We start from the raw sequence: 17,711 nt of genomic DNA, 5'->3' as shown, positions 1-17,711 counted from the left end.
TGAAGAGAGATCTATAAACATGAGTGGTTCTGATCTTGCTGCCATACAGTACTTGCAGATTCCTGAATTTGAACCCCCTCTCTCTATATATGAGCCCAACTGCAGGAAGTATGGAGTTTTCCTCTCCAGTATCAGCCCCTCAACCTCCCTTTTGCAGGTAGTGATGGTCATTTGGACATTCTTTTGCTGAATTAGGGCAAACGTATGCTTCTGTTTAGAGCAGATGCAAAGTTTTGACAATAGCAGTATTTTAGTGCATTTCCTGTAAATCAGAATCTTATTCTGAAATTGCAAGCAATATTACTAATATTCACTCCAAGTTTCTTCCAAGAAGAGTTTGTTTTTATGGGTTTTAAAAATATAACAACAATGAATATTCACTAGGTAGGCCTTGAGGTTTGAGAATGTACCTAAAGCCAACAGATATTTCTATCAAACTTGAAACTGTGCAGTCGTGAAACTGACCATGGGGGAAGAGAAGGGGGAGGGAGGGAGGAGGATGGGAGAGGTGAGGAGAGGAGGAAAGGAGGGGACATGGGGAGGGGAAGGGAATTGGACGGGGAGTGAGGGGGTGGGAGTGGGGAAGGAAGGGGATAGGACAGAGCAGGAGAGGAGGGCAGGTTTGATCATTTGCATGCTTATTGAGTTCAGTGGGATTTACTCCTGTGCAATCATACTTAGGATAGATGAAACTGACCTGGTGGAGGGGCAGGGAGGGGGCAGGAGGAGGAAGGGGGAGAGAAGGGGAGGAAAGGTAGGGGTAGGGAGGAAGGTGGAATGAAGAGGGAGGGGGAGGGGAGGTGATTTGGTGGGTGGGCACTGGGCAGAGGGAAAGCCCCTTTCCTTTCCAAAAGGAAAACATTATGAACAGTATCATTGCTTTTCAGGGTTTCCCCCACATTTTTATTCTACAGCAGACACATGTAGTCTCTCACTCAAATTTAAACCAAAGCTGTCCCTGTCCCTGGCCACATCCACACCAGACTTTTATTCCACTTTAAATAGTCATGGCTTCCCCCAAAAACTCATGGGAAGTGTACTTTGTGAAGGGTGCTGAGAGTTGTTAGGAGACGCTGTATTCCCCTCGCAGAGCTCCAGTCACCAGAATTCTCTGGGAAGATGGACTGACTGTTAAACCACTGGCCACTGGAGCTCTGTCAGGGGAATAGGAGTCTCCTCTAAGCAACTTTCACAAACTATACTTCCCAGGTTTCTTTGGGGGAAGACATGACTGTCTAAAGTGAAATAAAGGTCTAGTGTGGGTGTGGCCCCCTGATTAGCCAAGTCAAGCAGTTGTGATTCTGGCTTTTAGAACACTGACGGTTCTTTCTGAGCATGCCCCAGCTTATCATTGACATCAATGCTAAATTTCTTAAATTAATTAAAAATTAGCTAGGCATTTTTTAAACTTTTAAACTGCAGAAGATGAAGGTCAGAGTATGGGGCAAAGTCAGTAATAGGATTACAGGTACTCTATGAACATGGCTGATTTTTAATGAATTTCAACAGATTATGAGTCCACTGACCAGGGCCGGTTCTAAAGGGCGGCCAGGTGGGGCACTGGCCCAAGGGCCCCAGAGCTACAGGAGCCTCTGAGGGGCTCCTGAGGGGCCCTCCGCTCCCCTTCTGTGATCCGCAGCAGGAGCTGCAGATCACGGGACAGGAGGAGCTTCCGAGCTGCCTGCCATCCCTCCGCTTCACCTACCTTTCTCTCTGCTGTTTTTTGCAGTGCGTGCAGGGTTGCCATCAATCAAGATGGCGGCTGAGGTTTGCCTAAGGGGCTGAAGCCTCTGCCGCCATCTTGGTTGATGGCAGCAATGCGTGCACTGCGTGCCATCAACCAAGATGGTGCCAGAGGGTTCAGCCCCTTATGGAAACCTCGGCCGCCATCTTGATTGATGGCAACCCTGCGTGCACAGTACGCACAGCCGCAAAAAACAGCAAAGAAAGGTAGGTGAAGGTGGGGTGGTGGTGGGCGGCTCAGAAGCTCCTGTCCTGTGATCCGTGGTGTGGCTCCTGCTGCGGATTGTGGAAGGGGAGCATAGGGGCCTGGGGCAAGCTGATGCCCAAGGGCCCTGGCATGCCTGGAGCTGGCCCTGCCACTGATGAAAAAAAGTCCAATTAGAGGTCTGGATTTTTTTTCTCTTGTTTTACACTTTGAACTCTTGATTCTCTCTGAGCATTTTGTGTATCACCATGAAAATTTAGACGGTTGTTAACCAAGTGTTTCTGAGTTCAGGACTATAAATTTTATAAGATTTTGTTTTGAAATGAGCTTATGGGAAGCATCAGAATGGAATGGGAGGTATTTTCCATTTAACATGGCAGAATGTGAAAAATCCATGCTGGCTATAGTATACCACCACTCTCGTGGCTGTATAATTCTGTAATACTAAAATGTTTTCTGAGTTCATGCAATTTCATCTGATTTTACAGTAATATCTTTTTGTGCAAGGAGGTGAATCATTTGAAACTGACTCCTAAATATACTTTTATCCACATTGTCTTGCAATGGAAGTGAAGAATAAAATACTTTGGCTGCAAATCCCTTGATGCTGTCCAACTTCTAGCCAAATTCATATGTCCAAAATGGCTTACAGAGTAGCCCTATATGTGTCTACTTTGAAATAAATCTCATTGAGTTCAATGGTGCTTACTCCTAGATAAGTGGGTATAAGAATGCAGACTTAGCAGTTATGTAGTGTTAAGGTATGCATGTTCATGATGCAGTGAGACACTGGGTAAAATATGATAATCACCTTTCATACGTTTTTAATGATACATCCATAACCCATGATGCAAGTTACAACATATATGTAACAATACTCAAGGTGCAGGTTACCCCCTTACCTCCCTCCCCTCTGTGGGCACCATTGACTGGTGGGCAGGGAAACCCATTTGGCAATCATCTAATGCCACAATGATGCAGGTGACCCATTTGTACAATGCTTTGAAATCATGTTTCTATTGTATTTTATTTTTTATTTGCATCGCTTTGAGATTCTCTGAATAGAAAGCAATTAAGAATAAACAAATAAATACAATCTCTCTTTGCCTGCACAGATTAGGTGGTGTTGAATGCTAGTGCTACTCAGAGTAGACCCATTAAAGTTAATGAACAAGTCTAACTTAGGTTCACTATTTTCAATGGGTTTACTTGGTGTAGGACTTAATTTAATAACAACCCTTAGAAATCAAACCACATGGACAAAGACCCAGGGCTTTGCAAATGCTGCTGATCATTGGTACTTGGAAAGCCTTGTGGCTCTGCAAACATCCATGATTGTGGTGGCACTTGCAAAGGCACAGGATTTTGCAGGTGCTGCTGATCAGATGACTGGCAGTACATGCAAACCCTGCTTTTGGGCAGGGAGCTGCATCTTTACTTGCACAACACCTGTAGGGCAGGTGGACGTGGCCAAATGGGGGAGGGGCTGGTGAGCCTATTTTTATTTATTTATTTAATTTATTATTTGATTTATATCCCACCCTTCCTTCCAGCAGGAGGCCTGTGGGCCAGAGATTCCCCACCACTGAGCTCAACTGAACCACAGAAAGCAGTGAACAACGGGAACAGACACTGACCTAGATGAATTTCACTTTTGCCCCAGATTTTTCATGAAAGTCATTGTTTGCGGCCAGGAAAATTGGAATTGGTACAGGATTTCTCCTGTTGAGCTCAAACTTTCTTAGTTTTGACCTACTTTCCCCAACATCATAGCCTACTCCCACCTTAAACACAGATAAGAAGAACTTTACATTTGTACTGCTTTCACTGCCACTTCAAGGGAGATCACACAACTGCTGATTCTCTGTCCCTAATGATGAGAGGAAAGCTGAGACTACCACTCACTTTGCAAAATAACGCAAGGATTATTCTGCTTTGATAAGGACTATCCAACTATTTCTGCCCTGGAAACATTTCTGGTTCTGAAGTACAGAAGCGCACTGTCCTAGGATGCTTCTAGTGGATCTTCCAGTGGCAACTGAACTCTAAACTATCATCAGAGATATGTATATCACCTACAGAAGGAGAGGTTGCTGCTGTGCCAAAAATGACCCCTGCATTTTTTCCTACCATTCTCCATCAATTATTGAGAAAAGAAATTGCATTTGAAAATTATCAAAGGGGTAGAGGTAAGAATTTTTTTGGTGTAATTCTCATGGGTGAAGTACAGAGTTTTTGTTACACTTATTTTACTTTTGAGGTGGCCAAGGGGTGTTTATGAGTATTCTTTCTTTCATTGTACAAATAATCTCACCAGTGGTTTGCACTCTGCAGCCTTCCCAGGTGTCCAAGTGTCAATCAAAGCCCAGAGGAAGGTATCACCAGAAAACTCCCATGGGGCTTTTTCAAATCAGGAAGGGTGGGCAGTTGGACTGGCTGCAGAACATTGGAGGAATGCTTATTGGAAAGAAAGGCATACCCACACCCTCAGCCACCTCACAACAATAAGGTAAGTCCCAAACCCTGCATTCACTGAAATTATAAATACATTCTTAATTGTCCCGAGAAAAAGGCAGAAAATGGAAGTTACTATTGCAGGGTAAGAAAAAGTTAAGAGAAACTGGAGAATTGGTTTCGGTATAGCACTAATAGAGGCAGATCTGGAGGTATAGTAAACAACTCATTGAAAACATACTTAGATCTTTACAGCACTTCCAGTAATTCCTTAATAGGAGGATTGGCAGTCTATTATCACAGCAGCACATGTATGCTAATTCTACAAGCCATGTTATTTTTGTTGTTGTCATTGTAAAATTCATTGAAATAATTGTTCTGTTCTGTAACCAATTAGGCTTATGTTTTAGTATCTGTCTGCTCAGAGGCTTAGCAGCTACAATTACTGCCTTTTAAATTATGGGTATAATGGAAAATGGCTGTTATCTTCAACTCCAAAACTCAAGGCATTTGCGGATTATATAGTATTCTTTTCCATTTTCAGAACGATTCACAATCCAAACAGGATATCAATGAATAAATAAGATAATTTCCCTCTAGCTTTAATAATTATTTAAGCAAAGCAATGAAATGCATATGCTTGAGATGCTTCTTCAGTGAGCTGGGTAAGTAATATACTTGCAAATAACAATTCAGCACTTTATGAGGTTTAAATGTTATGGAGAGGAGGGTTATTGTGAAGCCTGTTGTAACAGATTTAACAATCAGGGCCAAAGGCAGGAAATCTACAAAGACTGAAAAAACACTTACTGGCAAATAAACTGTTGACTATTCAGGCACAGAGAATACAGGATTGGCTTTAGGCACACATTTTCTTTGCTTTTAAGGGTCTCTTCTTCAACTGAAATGCATGAGAGCCTTTACCAGGGTGATGAGGCTATAACCAAAAGATTCCCCTTTTACTTTTAAATGTGTCTATTAATTAGGGGACTATTGGGGAATTCTGACACACACCCCTAAATCTTCTAACCCCCTACATAAATAGTTACATAAAGTATTATTATTTTCTAATTGCATAAAAAAGTTATTAATCAGAAATTTGAAAAGAAATGCAAATCTTAATATGTACTTCAGCTGCAATGCAATGTTGCCAGTGTCTAAGACAGGGATACTTAACCTGTGGTCCATGGACCCCCCTGGGGCTCCAAGAGGACTGTGAACTGTGGGGAAAAAATCAATTTCCAATGCAATAAAATAAATTTTATTTATTTATTTATGAAGGTCCATATGTTTCATCAGTTTCTAAAAGGAGTCCATGACCCAAAAAAGATTAAAAACCACTGGTCTGACAGATTATAGTGATGATGATCATGCATGAAAAGTGACTGCAGATCCATGTATTTCATTCAAGAAATTTTATAAGAGAACTGTGGAAACTTACAACAAGAAACCAAGAAGGATATTGATTTAGCTAACTTTAATATGTATGATGATAACTAAAACTAGGGCAAAGCAAAAATGCCCACCCATCTCTTTTGCTGGCTCATTACCAGTTTTTTAGAAGGGCAAATTCTTCTTACTTGTTCAAGGGAAATCACTACTGAGAGTGATAGCAACCTCTGTCCTTTTAATTTTTAACTGGTTTTATTTTAGTGTTATGCCAAAAATTTCTTCCTTTTTTAAAAAACATTCTCAATCAAATTATGAAATTATATTAAAAAATTATCAAAAAGATATAATATTAATGAAATTGTCATGGGTGAAGTGTAGATATTTGTTGTACGTACCTTGCTTTTGAGGGGGTCAAGTGGTGTTTGTGAATGTCCTTTATTTGATTCTACATGTCATCACTCTGGTGTATGCACTCTGCAGCCTTCCTAGGTGCCCACTCTCTCTCAAAACCCACAATGTCTTTGGCTAGGCCTTCCTAGGAAGAGAAGGAGGCTGCATGCTCTGTGTTTGACAACTTTTTTTTTTAGATGAAACCCTTTTTTAGATGAGTGTGGATTGATGTTTTAAAAAAGATAAAATGAAGGATTTCCCTTAATAACAAAATCAGCGAGTGCACCAGTCTCGGGTGTTCAGTAGCCATCCTCCTTGGTTCCATAGCTTCAACTAAAACCCAGGAGAAGATGTCAGAATGTAACTTTTCCCATGGGGCTTTTTTCAGATCTGGAAGCATGGGCAGTTGGGGAGGCAACAGAACACTGCAGAAATGTTTCATGGAACAAAACGCATGTACACCATCCTTGACTCTTTCATATCAGTAAAGGAAGCCCAACTCTGCAGCCACTGAAACGGTAAAGAAATTCTAGGTTGCCCAGTGAATGAAGCAGAAAAAAAGAAGCTTCTTTCATGGAGGAAGATAATATTTGAAAAATTTGAGGTCAGGTTTCAGCACAGACCTAGTCTTTTTGCAGGCCCTAGTAGTGCTGGCAACAGCAAATCTCATTTGTCAGGGCCTGGCCACCATTTTGTTTTATTAGATTTTATTAGTATACTTACAAACTGCCTTTATTCAGTCATGGAACTCAAAACAATTAGAACATAAGAAGAGCCTGTTGGATCAGGCCAGTGGCCCATCTAGTCTAGCATCCTGTTCTCACAGAGGCCAACCAGATGCCCATGGGAAGTCTGAATGATATACATATAGGTGCAAGGTGGTCTCCCATCCAGCCACTGACCAGATCTAGACCTGCTTAATTTCAGCAAGGTAGCTGCACCATGTGCCCTCAGGCCTAGGATCCCCACAATGCCCTGGATGTACCATAATTCCTGGGCATTGATGGAAAAACAGTGGTGGTGGCCAAAAAAAAATATGGCACCCCATCTTTTGTAGAAAACAAAACAGCAGTTGGGCCATCAGCAGAGGAGCTCTGCTGTTGCTGCTATGTGTTGCATTGGCAAAGCCACAACCATTAAAAATGACAGAAATAGGCCACTGCTACTGGTGAACTCCCTGAACTTTTTAGAGCAGGGCCCTCCAGATGTTGTTGGACTCCAGCTCCCATCAGCCGCAGTCAGCAGAGCCAATGGACAGGGATGATGGGAATTGAAGCCTAGCAAATCTGGAAGGCCACAGGTCCCCCACTGCTGTGTTAGCAAATTGTCCCCCCTCAGCAAAGAGCCCCCCTGTCTCAGGGCCCCTAAATTCAAAGACATAGTTATTTTTGTTCATTTAACAAAGTACCACTTACTAGAACAAAAAAGGCCCCTAAGCAGTTTATAACAAAAAAGTCTAAAACATTTGTTAAAAATACCAATAAAAACAAACATTAAAAACACACTACATAAAATTTTAAAATGTAAGTAAAATCAGGTTTTTTTTGTTTTTTTTTAAACATGCTTTAGTTAAAATGAAATGCTAAAGCTACATGCAGTAGAAAACCTTTGACTCTGCTGTAAGATGTAAGTTAAATCTACTAATACGGTCACAAAGTGAAGCATTTCTCATTTTTTTGCTGTGGTGCTACACAACTTGAGCTCACTTTCATTCATGGCAAGGGGGAACTCAAAAGCTGTCTTGTTTCAGTTTTCTTCCAAAAACATTGAGGGTGAATCCATGGTGTCTTCTGTCATTCTCTTCCCTCGTTCTCCACTGCAGTGAGCAAAACTCTTAACTGTACAACAGAGCAAGGAAAAAAAGGAGGGCAGGCAAAAGGATGGGGGAGGAGGGAGATCCAGACAAAAGAATGAAATCCTGTCTTTATGTCCCAGTTCAGCAGCAAATATAAAGGTGAGTGTGCATGAGGAAAATCCTGGCTGCATCAGAATCCCAAGGCTTACCATAAATCCCAACAGTTCCAGAAGGTTTCATTGCACTGCATAAATAACATGCTTTCTCGTGACTAAATGAGACTGTTTTAGCTTGGCAAAAGTGTAATTCACATGAGAGGTACTGTGCTAAGTGGGCCTCTCCATTGTTTCTGAACACAAGAATTATATATTTATTAAAAACCCATTTATACCCCTTCCTTTTCCTCATATACACTTTTGTAATTCAATTGTTATTTAATTAACACCCTCCCCACCTAATTGCTTGCAGCAGTTTCCCCTCTGGTTTCCAGTTGTGGTTGGTAAGATCCACCAATGTGGATTTTCCATGTGGATTGAGAAAGGGATTTCCCTAAGCTTCTAAGAAAGGTCCGGGCTAAGGAAGATTGACTCCAGTTTCCATACTTTCAGCATATCCCCTCCATTCTTGGGCTCGAAGCTGACCTCAACCATTAGATTATTAATTAATTAATTAAGTTTATATCCCACCGTTCCTCCCAAAAGGAGCCCAGGATGGCAAACAAAAACACTAAAAGACATCTTGAAAACAAAAGACTTTAAAGCATATTAAAACAAATCATCTTGAAAAATATATTAAAACATCTTAAAAAGCAATTCTAACATAGCTGCAGACTGGGATAAGGTCTGGGAAAAGATACATGAATTAGCTTTATTTTCCCCTGTACTTTAGGCAAATGATCTGTATAGAGATACACAGAGAGGTACTTAAATCCCCATGTTTATTAACACTTCCTATTTATACTGCTAAATGTTTAAAATAACATTGGTTCATACATTTGCTTCCCCACCCACTTTCAAATCCCTTTGGCAGCCATTTCTCCAGGCTGCACTTTTCAAGGGTGTCATTGGGCTTCCTCTCAAATAAATAAAGTTCATGGAACCAAATAAAATAAAATAGAAATCTGGATTTACAAAGTACTTTGGATCCATTCAATGCAGATGGCCCACAGGGGGTTTAATCATAAGGGAGAGAACACACATCATGCTGAAATATAGAGCTGTTTTCTATCACTTGTTACCACTTGACTGTCTGTCCCAGGAAAGTGAATTCAATATATCTTCCTGGCCATCAGTTGCCCTTTGGTTACTCCTTTTTCCTCTGATGTAGCGGGATTCTCTTCTAGGACATACGGAGATGAATGAGCTCTTACAACACGTCGAAGTGAAAGAAAACATTTCTTTCTGCGCCAGAGCAGATGAGATTCATCATTAAGAGAATGGATTTGACCTTGTCAAGTGGACTAAAGTAATTTATAAACAACGCCTTTGGAGGAGACTACTTTCAACTGAGTCTGAGCTAGCAGGTTTTTAGCTAGGCCCATGGCTACTTTATGATAACTGTAGCTGTAGATGTACAAGCAAGATAATAATATATGCCTGCAATAATATATGGCGCTGCTCAATGGTACCTTTGATTACAACTCCCACAGAGACTTTCAGAATGAGAATCCCCAAGCAGCAGTGAGATAGGTCTCAGTGCTAGAGAATTCACAAGTAACTTGGAAAGCAGGTGCAGGAGCATCTCAGTGAGACAAATCTCACTGCTAGTGCCACAGCACAAATCTTGCTTCCAAGCTGCAGATGAGACTTTTGCACTTAGTGTGAAGGGTAGGGTTGCCATATCTCTTTGTCCAGCAGGGCTGTTGTGCCTTTAACAGCTGCAAGGTACACATTCCAAAAAATGAAGAAGTTCCCCTCACTGTAAATCTCCATGCTAGGGGAAAAAAATCACCTGTTGAATTTCTGCCTGACACAGCAACTCTGTTAGAAAAAAAAGTCAGGATCCCCTGAAACTGGGGAACCCTTAGAAACCTGTCTGGGCTTAATATCATATTCTGAAGCTCACCTCATGGGCCCACAATGACAAAGTGTTAGATTAGTGTTGGGCACTAGGACAGGGCCTTTTCAGTGGTGGCCAATAGTAGCCTAGGTGCTGGAGCCACAAAGCCACCTCCATCCTGACACTGGCATTGCTGCAGTTTATTTGGATGGGGCTGGGGCTGTTGGGCTTAAATGAGATAGAAACAGTTTAGTAGTTCTGTCTCTTAGCAGCAGGGCCAGCGTGCACATGCCTACCATCAACCAAGATGGCAGCGGGGCATCAGCCCCTTAGGGAAGCCTCGGCCACCATCTTGGTTGATGGCAGGCAGGCTCCCGCAGCTTGGCCAGCATTTACCTCAAGGGAAAGGTAGGGGAGTGTGCAAGCAGGTGTTGCTGGCGTGTACGGTAGTATGGGGGGTGTCTGGGAGCTCCTTCACTGCGATTCATGGCAGGGTCGGAAGCCAACTCTGCCATGGATCATGGAAGGGAGCATTACCCACCCACCCTAAGGAGGAGCCCTTCAGGGCCCCCAAAGCCAGGGCCTGACCTGGCCACCCTCTGGCACCAGCCCTGCTTAGCAGAGTATCTTTAGTAAAATGGAATGAGAATTAAGCAGCCCACATTCACCTCATACAGACTAGCTGAATAAAGCACAGAGACAGTCTTCTTTTGGTAAAAGTATTAAAATGTTTACTCATGATATTCCATATGTTCAGGAAACATAGGGTCTAGCTTGGAGAGAAAAGACAGAAGTAGGGAGTAGATTTTAGTCCATGATTGGGATGTTCCAGGAGGCTTCTCTTTCCTGTGGCTTAATGGAGGATATACAGGGAAGAAAACAACAACTCTTAACAAAGAAGAGGAAATAGCACTTGGTCAACACGAAGTTACATCACATCTGGCTTAGAAGGGACCTCTCCCTACTAAAGCATGCATGCTTGCTTATCCCAAAAGGGGCAAGGCAGGATGGCAGTGAGTTCAGGACTGAGTGAATTCACTGGGAGGAGTGTTGGATTAGCCCCATTGATGCACTTGCTCTATTCAGCCTTGCTTCCACTCTGTCCTGCCCCAGTCATATCCTGATAAGCTACAGTGCTGCCAGTATCAGGAGGGCACTGTCATGGCTCTGCCCCATCATATGGCCCCATACCTATGGTACTCCCTCCCTAAATAGGTATGGTCCTACACTAATGACTTTCAAATGGGCCCTGAAGACTTTTTTTCCTTCCACAGTGCTTTTACTTGATCTTTTAAGATCTGCATTTGACTGCTGCTGTTTTAAACACTGTGTGTTCTGACTCTTTTTGTATTCCTACTGTTTCTCTGCTGACATTGTTCATCTGCTATTCTTATGACGTTTTAGTTGTTTTATGGCAGGGGTAGTCAACATGGTGTCTTCCAGATGTTGTTGGACTCCAATTTGCATCAGCTCCAGCCAGCATGGCCAAAGATCAGGGTTGAAAGGAATTGTATTCCAGCAACATTTGGAAGGGCACCACACTGAGTACCCTTGCAGATTGCATTTTATGGTTTGCAATACGCTATAAATGAATGTTATGCTTTTAATATGTTGCCAGCCCAATTCATCAATGGTGGCCTATATATTATGAAATTAAACAGAGAAACAAATAAACAAAAAAGCCTTAGCCTGTATCTCCAGTTGAGAATCTTATCCGCAGAAGAAAACTAAATTACAATGGAACTATTAGAAGGAGTAAGATGGTACTTCTGACTACTAACAAGAGGTTGTTGGTACAAAGCAATGCAACCTGCAGTTATCCCATGGGAATGCTGCATAGGCACAGATTGTTATCTTAGAAGGATTCATCAAAGATGAAGTAGAAGTGACCTCCACTCCCTGCCACTGGTATGTTTGTGAGTAATTTCTAAACTTAAAAAACACAACTCATTGCAGTAAGCCATCTGTAAGGTTTGTAGGAAAGATAGAATCTAAACTCTGCTCTGTGACCAGAAGATGAGACTATTTACTCCCCATCATCAATTAGGACTGGAGCACTACCAAAATAAAATTTCCCAAGCAGGACCACACTGCAACTGTTCATAGCTCTTTAGCAGATTTATGTTTCAATTCATTAATGGGTCAGGTTGTCAAGCACAGTCATGCTAAGCAAAAAGAACAAGGGAAGATCTCTGGTGACTCTTCCATGCTCTTATGAATCATGTACTCCCAAGATTTGCTAGGCAATTTAACCCCCCTAAGCCATGAAGATGTTGTGGACCCCAGCAGCTGTTTGAAATATTTGTAAAGCTTTTTTCTTTTTAGCATACCTAAGGCACTTACTACTCCATGTATTCATCAACAATTAGGGGATCCTTTGTCCTGTGAGATTTCATGATTGTTGTTTGTTTTTTTTAAATACATTTAGCTTACAAAATTGTCAGGGGTCCCAATTTACCTCCTATTGCAATGGACAGGAAAGTGAAACTATCCAACGCATAAGCTAACTGGACTCTATTCAGACCCCAGCATTTTCTCACGATATGATACAGAAAATGACTTAGTACATTCCATGTGTGTGTGTGTATGTGTGTGGGGTTATCAATGGAGGCTGGTGATTCTGATGTCAGTGGGGCAGTGAATCTGTTCTGGGTTTTAGTCCAGGGGAGGATATAAATGTAATAAATAAATAAATAAGAATGCTGGAGTAGATTTGTGCTTGCAATGCCACCTCCCCAGTATGTTTCCTTTGTGTAAAAAACAAAACAAAAACCAAGCTGCCTTACAAAGCATTGCAGGGGACTGTTGGACCCCAGGAGCAAATCCTACCCTAGGGCTTAATTCTGCTACAAATTGACATTATAGGAATTAACACTCCCACAGTAGTTGATGGCATGGTGGGGCTGCGCTGCTTACCTGACCTCCCTTCCTCCAGCGGACTCACTGTTGCACACCAGGATAGAGAGGGGGAGGGGCAAAACAGCAGAAAGGTCAGTGTGGTGCAAATGCACCAGTGGGAGCACTGGATTTGCTCCACCAGCACATTTGCAGTGTTAACCTTACCCTGCCTCATTCCTTCTCCTCTCCCTCCCAGCATGCAGCTACGACTCTGCTAGAAAGAGAGAGTTCAGGTGAGTGGTGCAGCCCCACCATGCCATCCACTGCTATATTCCCATAATGCAAATTTGCAACACTGATTTATTGGTAAAGTTTCCCCCTTAAAAGAACATATTAGACTATTGGGGCACATTGAACCCCTTCCATTATTTACCATGAGCCCAATATTTCACCTCGGCATTTCTTGGTTTCTGTTTTGCTTTCTCATCGGTCCCCACCAAACCTCCAAAGCTTCCTGATAGCTCAATAAAGATTGCCAAAACCTCATTTGATAGTGAGTAGTACCATTCCTCTAGTCCACAGGTTTGCCCCTTACAAGGATTCTGATAGCAGCTTGTGGACAGAGGAGGGAATAAAGATGCAAGACTCAAGAAGATTAGGTAGAATGAAGGACCATTTTTATTAATTACCAAACATATGTTCCGCAAATGGTGGTGATAGTGTGGGAAGCTATTCTGGTGTGCAACCACACATGAAACAGGGTCAGCCCTTAACCCTGCCCCTCTCCATAAGCCCCACTCATCAGATGAGTAGGGAAACCTTCCCAAATCCCTCGTAATCAGGGCCCCACAACCCCAGCTGGGTGGCTTAGGTTAGCCTCAGAAGCTATCTGTGTCCTGTCCATGAGCCACCGCATCCTGAATGATGAACCTTATCAAGTTCTTGTCACCCTTAAAGGTGCCTAAGGGTGTTCACCTAAATCCCTCCCTCACCTGTCAACTTCCCTAAATCTTCCTGAGAAAATGTGACCAATTAACAGCCCAACAGAACTACAGTACAGAGTAGGTGAGAAAAACCTGGCCAGCAGGCCAATTCACAGGTGAGCCGAAAATTCCAGCTGAGCCGAAAATTTCTGCTGAGCCCTGAAGCAACCAGTAACAAACCTATGCTGTATCCACAGGAGGGTGGAAGTTTGCTGAAGAATGAATAACATCCACCCCCTGTTCTTGTAGTTGAGCACCTGGAATTCAGGGGGCACACTACTTCGGGATAGTGAAGGTGCTATTTAGTTAATAACATGGACTAATAGCTGTTAACAGATTTAACTTTCATTGCGTTTATTTATTTATTTAATGTCAAATTTAAAAAAGAAGAAAAAACCTGGTTCTGTTTTTAAAAGAGGAAAGAAAACCACAATGACCCTAAACATGGTCAACTTACATTGAGAATACAATAACCACCAGTGCTTCCATCTAAAATTAAATATATAAATCAATATAAGCCCTGCAGATGTTCAAATAGGTATCCACATGAGATTTAAGCCCTCCAGATGTCAAAATAGGTATCCACATGAAATTGGCATTTATATAAAAAAAATGTTCAAACGTACCAAGGGCAGTGAGGCCCTCAGACCATTGTGTAATTGACAGTGGGTGTTTATCCTTCCAGCTTGAAGCACAAGTCTCTTAGCAACCATAACGGCTCACAAAATCCACTTATGTTGTCTTGCCCCTATTCCCCATACTACAGTAACAAAATGTAAAAGTACATGAACATTTACAAATATCAAAGAAGAATAAAATTAATACAGACCACAACTTTCATGAATTCCTCTAATCCTCTTTCAAAGATCACTCTTGCCACAGTGATCTATGTGCTGTGTTGTGCTAACAGGTACTTCTACTGCCTTTTTTTGTCACCATCATTTATTAATGTTTTGCTAATAGCCATTTTGCCTGTCTTTTCCAAATGCTCTGAAGCTGCATTGCATTGGGGCATTCTGGGGGAAACAAACAGGTGACCACCAGGAACATCGGCCAGTGTCTGTTCGTGTCACCACTGATTCAGCTTCTGCCACCACCAGACATGTAGTCGCTGCCCCTCACCTCCAAATGGAATGAATGGGCTCCAACTTATGCTATTCCCTTTCCCTCTGCTTTTGTTACGGAATGAAGGAAAATGGAATCAAATGGGCCCCAGAGTTCCCAGAGAAATGCATAAGCATGAAAAACACTTGGCAGATGCATTCATAACTACAATAACAGATGCATATGAGCATGTGCAGTTGTGTAAATTTTCCTTTCAGCTGAGAGTAAGGACCAAGGAGTTACAATAAAGGCATTATAGAAATGGTGAGGTGGATGACCCAGTACTTTGAACTATGTGGATTGCACAGCCTATACTGCCCTCTCCTACCTAGATGGACCCTCTTTGCTGTATACTATACAGCGAATGAACTGTCAAAGCAGACCCCAGCAAGACAGAAGCCCCTCTCCAGCCCTGATGTCACCTGATAGATGGCTGTGGTTTGGGGAAAATGGCCTAGCAGGGCCAAGATCGACCCATGGACTGGAGGTCCCCCACCTCTGGCTGCATAGATATCTGAAGGACTAGTGTAAGCTTGTCTCAGAGCACACGGGAATAGGTGGCACATCTGAATGAAACCCACCCTCCCTTCCCAAAAACCCATGTCTAAGAAAATCCCCAGATAAAGGCAACTATGCCTCCAGCTCCATAAACTTTTCTTTTCATTTTTGTGTGTTGGGTGGAGCAGAGAATATACCGTAGAAGCAGTAAAGCAAAGTTGGGACAACTCTAAAACCTGAACAACTATTTATTTATTTACTACATTTATGTAACACTTTTCCTCCAAGGGGTTCAAGATGGCATGCAAACATGGTCTTCCCCCTCCCAATTTTATCCTCACAACAACCGTGTGAGGTAGGTTAGGCTGAGAGACAGTGACTGGCCCAAGGTCACCCAGTGAGCTCCATGGCCAAGCAGGGATTTGAACCCTGGTTTCCCAGTTCCCACTCCAACATGCTAACCACTCTAACCACTACATCACATTGCCCCTCAACTAATGGTGATGCATGAAATTATTTGGCATGCAGAGTGTTAAATGTTCAGTGCAACCTCCTCCCAATCTAGTGCAGGAACCATAGTTTGAAATACATAATTTTGAAAATGTTACCGAGGGGGGAAAATAGGCTGGAATCTCTCTCTCTCTCTCTCTCAGTGGACAAGAATCAAAAAGGGAGCAGCACACATATAAATGTAACTTTCTGCATTCAGGTCATTTAACATGTGGGGGAGGAGGCTTCCTTCCTTCCCCTCCTTTCTTCTTCTCCCCTCCCCAGAACAGTTTGCAGATGTTTTAATGGGCTCTTTATTCTTTTGTTCAGCCTGAGCTCAATGACCCTCACTCCCAATGGATTGATTTTTTTTTTCCTGGTCAAATTTTGCTTTCTGCTGAGCCTTTGATCCTGAGCTCTAACTCCTGTAACAACTAACACCATATTGCCGCGATAGTCTTTGGATATGCTGCCTAGTTCCTCAGCCCCAGCAACTCACAGGATGATCAAGCACTCTGCCTCCCCAATTTCCCATCTCCTCCTGGCTGTCGCTGTTACAGAAGGCAGAGGAGAAAGATTTCTCACCTTATCAAATCTCTGACTTGTGAATGGAAGGGGTACAATATGCCTTGTGAAATAAATGAACTCTGAGAATAGAAGCATGTGTGTGGATGGTTACCTTCTGGATGTAGATTCTGGGTTGCGTCTCACAGGAAGCCCTTAGATCCTGCACAATGTGCTGCAGTCATTTATGTGGGGCCAAGAATAGGAGCAGAGAAAAACAATGGCAAAATTAAGCTGAAAATAGCAATGGGGGTGGATATGGGGAGAAGGATGGAGATGGGCTCACAGAGACTGATTTGGTATGATGAGTGTGAATAGGGCAAAGACATGATTCATGGTGGTTGATAAAAGCATCTCTATTCATGTTAAAATTGACAAAACAATTGAAACTAGGACATTTAAAGCAATATATAATATAATACAAAATACCTAAAATGCTCATCCAGTAACAAAAATAATAACAAGTCCTGCCCACCTCACTATAAGATGAGAACACCATCACTGAGGCCAGCTTAGTTACCAAAGGCCTAAATGAATAAAAAAAAGTTTTAGCCTGGTGTCTAAAAACTGACGATGGCAGCATTGGAAGTTTATCCATGTTTAGATAAGAGGATCTCGAAGCTAGAACTGCTTCTTGATAGATAGAATGTACCATTGGTCTCACCTGAAAGGTGATTTTCATAGGAGTGGGCCATCACTATGGGTAATAGTTCCACCTATCGTGCGAAGGCAAGAATGTTTTTGAAGTGAAGACTAGGGGCGTCAGGCCCCTCCCACTCTCCAGTTCATTCGTAGCGAGTCTAAAAAGAGATATCTAAAAATACAAGAACAAGGCCAACAGACCCGCCAGGAAAATAACACAGTAGTCACATGCATAATAACATGACTCTAACATAACAATATAACAGACTAAAAGTCTTGACTTCACTCTTACATTTAAATATAATAGCGTAACAATAATATGTAACCCATTAAAATTATCTAGTCATCCTCTAACTGGGAGGGTCGTGATGGCCCACTCCTATGAAAATCACCTTTCAGGTGAGACCAATGGTACATTTTCCATAGGAGGTGGGCCATCACTACGGGATGTACCAAAGCAGCCCATACAGGGAGGGACCACCCACGTGTTAATCCTCATTAAGAACCTGTTGCAACACTCGTCTGCCGAAAGATGTGTCAGCAGAGGCATAACGATCAATTTTATAATGCCTTATAAACGAGTGTGGGGTAGACCAGACTGCAGCTCTACAAATAT

The 17,711-nt window shown here is 42.3% G+C and overlaps 1 long non-coding RNA gene across 1 annotated transcript in view; it reads left to right on the top strand.

The window, feature by feature from the left end:
• The window catches only part of LOC133390638 (uncharacterized), a 29,261-nt gene extending 17,622 nt beyond the window's left edge, over window positions 1-11,639 (top strand). The window contains exons 2-4 of the long non-coding RNA XR_009764439.1: window positions 3,502-4,137; window positions 4,283-4,457; window positions 9,322-11,639. This is a non-coding gene — a long non-coding RNA (uncharacterized LOC133390638). The remainder of the gene's footprint in view (window positions 1-3,501; window positions 4,138-4,282; window positions 4,458-9,321) is intronic.
• The last annotated feature ends 6,072 nt before the right edge of the window (window positions 11,640-17,711 follow it).

Source organism: Rhineura floridana, chromosome 8, assembly GCF_030035675.1.
Source record: "Rhineura floridana isolate rRhiFlo1 chromosome 8, rRhiFlo1.hap2, whole genome shotgun sequence".
In the NCBI taxonomy this organism is placed as follows: Eukaryota; Metazoa; Chordata; class Lepidosauria; order Squamata; family Rhineuridae; genus Rhineura; species Rhineura floridana.
The sequence above is the reverse complement of the archived record's forward strand: the minus strand, read 5'-3'. Positions and strand labels throughout refer to the sequence as shown.